This window comes from Jaculus jaculus, chromosome 6 (genome assembly GCF_020740685.1).
Source record: "Jaculus jaculus isolate mJacJac1 chromosome 6, mJacJac1.mat.Y.cur, whole genome shotgun sequence".
In the NCBI taxonomy this organism is placed as follows: Eukaryota; Metazoa; Chordata; class Mammalia; order Rodentia; family Dipodidae; genus Jaculus; species Jaculus jaculus.
Genome location: NC_059107.1, coordinates 97,908,342 through 97,914,341, shown reverse-complemented (window position 1 = coordinate 97,914,341; position 6,000 = coordinate 97,908,342).

The following is a 6,000-nucleotide window of genomic DNA, read 5'->3' as shown; positions in this document are numbered from 1 at the left end:
ACCTCTAAGTTATTTTCATAGTCTCCTAAATGTTCACCTAACTTTTTGGTTTTGTTTTTTAGACTTTTAGACCATCTAGAATATACTTTATATATAAAGTGAGGGGGAAAAAACTGTTTTCATCTTTTTGAAAAGCCAATTATTCCTGAGTCGTTTATTAAGTAATTATTATACCTACTGAGTTCCAGCTAGAGTTCTGTCATGCAGTGCAGACTCGACTCAGCTCAACTGAACATGTCTATTGTGCATACCTGTGTCAAAACCACACTACAACTTCTATAAGGACAGGTGCTTTGATCTTCACATACTTTCTCCTGTATTCCCAATGTTTAAAAGAGGCCTCAGTGCCTAGAGGAAGGCCTCCTGCACAGTAATTGCCTAGGAAGCGTTTGCTGAAGAAATGATGAACTGTAGTGGATGAAGAGAGTTTTAACATCTGGAACACTACTGTTGCCCCTCTTTCTTATTTTTTTTAAAAACTCACACATTTCATGAGTGTAGAGAAAGAATATTTTTCCATTGCTAATTCTAACTGAATTTTTTCCAAGATTATGGGGAAGGAGGAACTATGAGCTTTTCTTGTATTTCTCTTCTACTTAAACATATTCTCAAATTCTTTGACAGCTCTTCCATAGGATTTTAGCAAATTGTCCTGGATTTTCCTGAAATGCATCATTTAGTCCACCTGTCATCTGCAAAGGGAAATAAATTTCCCCTTTCACCATCTAATTATGATTATTTCCTTTTCTTGACTCAAGATATTAAATGAAACTTTCAAAACAGTACTGAAAAATAGTTAAGATGTCAAGTTCCCATGCTTGCTTGATTTAATAGCAATTACTGCATATTTTGTCATTTGCACAATGCTGGCTACTAATCTTTAATAAATTGCCTCTGAAACTTTATGTTTTCCTGCCTTCTTTCTTTTTTAGAGTTTAATTAAAAATTGTTCATGAAAATAATAATGACCTTTTGAGACTCTATTCAGTTGAAATAATCAATGAGTATGATCTTTCTCCTTTCATTTGCTGAACTGATAAAATATATTATTTCTTGATAAGACTTTTCTATAAAGAATTGTGTTTACATTTATTGATATAGCCTATTTTTTCATGATACCTACTTCTGTTAATACCTGTTGCATTTGCTAATATATTTGGTTTAGATTTTTCTGTCTCTATGCTAATAAGCTTTTATAGTATTATTTTTATATTTCCTTTTATCATTTTGATATTAACACAGTCAAGCCTTATAAAGTTAATTAGTGGGTGTATCATCTTTTGTTGTAATGTAGAAATAATTCAAAAGCATCAAATTATATACATAAAGTAATGTATCCTCCAGTACGGTTCTCAAACAAGTGCCTGCCTACAAAATAGATAGTGAGTTCCTCGCTTGCTATGAGGTCCACCAGGTAATCCAGGATGATCTTCCTGTCTCAAGACCCTTCATCATATCTGAGAAGTACCTTTGCCACATAAATAAACTTGGTTTTAGCTTCCAGAGATTAGAATGTGACATGCCTTGGGGAACCATAATTCTGCCTACCACATACAGACATTGAGAAGTTCTGAAACTTCTATGGCAAGCTGACAAAGCAATTTTACATCCACTGAATCTAATAATAGAAGGTTAAGGCCTGTATTTTATATATGTTTTCATTTTTATAGCTAACTTATGCTGGTAGAGATATTGGTCTGTGGTATACTAAAAGCTTTAAAAATTGATTCTTCACTAGAGAGATCCTTTGGAAAACACTGCTTTAAAGCCTAGCTGTCATTCAGCTATCTAAGATCAACTGACCCAATGGCCTTTCAAGTAAGTTTTAGTCATCTTTCTAAATTTTTCCACTGTGATTCGTTCATTTGTTCTTATAAATATTCTTGCATCCATTTTGATCATTTATACAATACTAGAGAAATCAACGCCAGGTCAGCAGCATACTGTTCTGCTCACAGTCCTGGACTTCTGCAGAGCCCATGCGCAGAGGACAGGCTGGGCCAGGGACAGCCTGTGTGGCCAACACTCCATCATCTACCCAAAAACCATGTCAGGAAAATGTTGCAGTATCCTAGATGCATCTCTACATTTTAGTTAGTACCCTCCTAGGGTTTTATGCATGGAGCCTGGCCAGGTCACTCAACAGGTAGTTCTCTCAGCAGACAGCAGGCTAGCCTTCCTTGCCTTGTCCTGGGGAGATAAAGCCCAGGTAAGCCGTGTTTTGATCGTGATGCATTACTTCAGTGATCACTAGTGGTAGCATGGGAAGAAGTGTGAGTGGAGGGCAAGGAGGGCATCAGGAGATGATGTGCCTCTGACACTTACTTGTCCTGATGACAAAGGTGTTTTAAGAAGAAAAAAAAAGTTCTAGCTACCTGGCTTCTCACAACTCTGGAGTGTGCAGTAAGAGGAGACAAGAGGGAAAAAATGAATATACAGTAGAGAACACATGAGAACAAAAGGAGATCTTTATTTTGACAGAGGCCCATGGCCAGCATCTGACTGAGAGGGTTTCAAAGTCCCTCAGCATTCACACTTTCTTTTTTAAATTTTTTTATTAATTAGTTTTGTATTCAGCAAATACAGGCAGTTTGGTACCATTATTAGGCTCATCCGTGACCTACCCCTCCCCTTGGCCTCTCCTTGTTGAGGTGTATGGGTCGTGCATTCTGAAGTTAGCCCACAGTTATGGGTAGGATAAATGTCTCTGCATATCATGACCCAACGTGTGGCTCTGACATTCTTTCCGCCCCCTCTTCCGCAAAATTTCCCTGAGCCATATTGGGTTCATTTTTGGTCTTCTTCAGTGATGAGGTGTTGGGGGCCTCTGGGGCTCTGGCTCTCTGATTTGGTAGGAGTTGATTTTTCTCTGTGTTGGTCTCCTTGCCCCTTGTGCTGGTACCTGGTTCACCAGGAAAACAGCACCCTTGCTTGTTTCACCAATTATTCTTAGTTTCAGCCGGGCCCCTTTTCAGGTATGATGGGGTGGCTCTCTCCTTAGGATCTTCATCTATCTGAAAAAGTAAAGCAGATTCTCCAACGGAGAGTAAGTTAGCACCAGGACAAATGAGATAACCCTTACTTTTTTGCAATCACATTTTCAAACATCCAGGTCTCTTCTGCTGAAGTTAGGGCACTGGTAGGGAGGAAGAGAAACCATGGAGAATTGTTCGGGCCCAGTAACGGCTGCAGCTGCACTTGAAGTCTTCAGATACCTGACTCGTCCTTGCCCTTCTGCTCATCACTCTGGCCTTAGCTCATAGTCTGAGAATTTTCACCCCTAGAGAAGTCCTTAACTTCTTGCAAGCCCAATAATGCAATGAAAGATATATGGTATGCAAGTTCTTTCTACTTACTTAGTGATGGAAAGGAATTTCAGAGCACTGTTTTATTGTTCCACTTATTGTCTTTCTTGGACTCACTTGAGAAAGATTTTGGCTCCTCACACACTCTTGTCAACATAATCCATCACCTTTTGCTTAATCATTCCCTGGTTTGTCTCACTTGGCCCATGAGCAGCAAATAATTCAGGTAACTTCAATCTCCTTGAAATATCATATCCTCCAGGCTTCAGAACACACCACTTTCCCTCTTTGCTCCTCCCTGGACCTTACAACCCAGTGTGCTTTGCTGATTCCCCCCACTTGTGCCCTCATCCTCTTCTCTCTTATACCCAGAGGGATCTCAGCTAATCTCTTGGCTTCAAGTATCATTCCAGAAATATTCTCTAACTACAGCCTTATATATCAAACTGCCTGCTTGAAAGCTCTGTTGAGGTGCCAAACTTACCTCAGCCAAGACAGTACTCCCTCACCATCTGGGCCATACTGGGCTCCTCCACAGCTTCTCTCAGTTCTGTCCACAACAACCCTGCTCTTGTAGCTTCTCAATCCAAAACATAGCACTAGACCCTTAACCTTTCTCTGTGACTTTTTCTCTCTCTCTCTCCCTCTCTCCCTATCTCTCTCTCTCTCTCTCTCTCTCTGTCTCTCCTACAACAAATTCAAAATTACCTACAAAAGTGCAGTATCAAGCAAGACATGGTAGCACATGCCTTTAAACCTAGCACTAGGGATAAAATAATCACTATGAGTTTGTGGCCAGCCTGGGCCAGAGTGATAGACCCTATCTTGAAAAATCCAAACCAAAAAAAAAAAAAAAAAAATCACACACACACACATATATTCTATATATATATATCAACCATTTCTTCCACCACCACTTGGTACCAGCTATGGTACAATCCAGTGTTATTTCTCACCTATTTTACAACACAGCTATATGGTGGAGTATAATTACAATCCAATATCTATCCTCCCTTCACTTCTCAATGACAAAAAAAAAAAACCTGAGCGGGGCATGGTGGTGCACGCCTTTGATCCCAGCACTCAGGACAGAGGCAGGAGGATCACCATGAGTTCGAGACCACCCTGACACTACATAGTGAATTCAGGTCAGCCTGGGCTAGAGTGAGACCCTACCTCAAACAAACAAACAACAAAAAAGAAACCTGGACAATGTGTGCAATAGGTATTGTCTGGCTTCTGGTGCAGCTCGTGTAACAATGGGCTCAGTTGTGGCCCATGTGATGAAACCTGAACTGCTTTGTAAAACATGAAGGAGGCTTAGGAAAAGGGAACAGGCCAGCCCTTCCTCCTTGTTCATTCTGCTGCTTCAGAATGAACCCGGTGGCTGCAGCTCCGGCAGTCTCTGTGGAGCATGAAGTATCCATGAAGGATGCCGGGCCCTGAGGATGGTGAAACAGAGACACAGAAGCCTGGATTTGATGATGTCAGCAGCCTCCTCACGAGCTCCAATCTCCGCGCCTGTGCATGTGTTAACAGGAAGAAAGAGATGAATCTGGGGTTTTCTGTTACATGCAGCAAGCCTAGCTGATTAGCTGGTCTATCTTCTTCAATCTATTCTCCACACAGCAGCCAAAAATAATCTTTTCTTTTTTTTTTTTTTTTTCATGGAAGTCAGATCATATCAGTTCTCTACTCAAAATCCTCCCATGATTTTTCTTCTCACTCACAGTAAAATCCAAAGTCCCCACAATGGTCCCTGGACTCTGCATGGTCTTCCCTGAGCTAATTATTTGAACACATCTCTATCCCTACACCTCTTGCTCAGCCCATAGGATTTTCTTGCCAGTCCAGATGTACCAGGACATTCTACCTCAGGACCTCTGCCTTCAGCTCTCTCAACACCCACTCACTCACTTCCGGCAGTCACATGTCACTTCATCACAGAGCTCTTCCCACCTCCATTACCTATTGTTATCACAATTATTATCACCTCCTGGCATGGTGTGCTCATCTTATTTATGTTTTATTTTCATGACCACAGCGACCTAGTCCTAGTCAGGGCCCAACTTGGGAAACAGAAAGAATGCCAAATGTTTAAAATAGAACATTTGAAGGAAGAAATAGTTACAAAAGTGAGAACAGGACTGAAAAATCATTCCAAGGATAATAAAAGGGAAAGAAGAAAGTGAATATTCAAAAGGATCATTAGGTGTTAGCACGTCTCTCCCGTGCACTGCTGCTGTGGCTCCCAGGAAAGAAGAAGGACCATTGAGACAGCACCAGACGGAGACAAGGAGCCTCTGGCTTTCAAGTGGAACGTCAGTCAAGTTGGTCCAGTTCTCCCACAGCATCTCTCTTCCAAATCAGGAGGAAGCTTGCGGAGGTGCCACATTCAGCATATGCATTCCAGATCGCATAGGCAGGCACAGGTGGGCACACACTCAGAGACAGTCTACGGCACAGGTGCTCATTGCATCGTCCATGTTCCTTACCAACACTCAAAGAAGCAGGAACCAGCTGGGACTCCATTTCAACCCTCCTATCAGGGAGAACGACTTCAAACATTCCCTCCTGGTCATAAAGACAGGGCCCCTCTAAAGATTCATACCCAAACCCCAGCTTCTCTCCTCAGCCAAGTAAAGCCCACTGCCCTTGGTAGGTATTGATTCTAATTCGATCCTAATTCCCACAG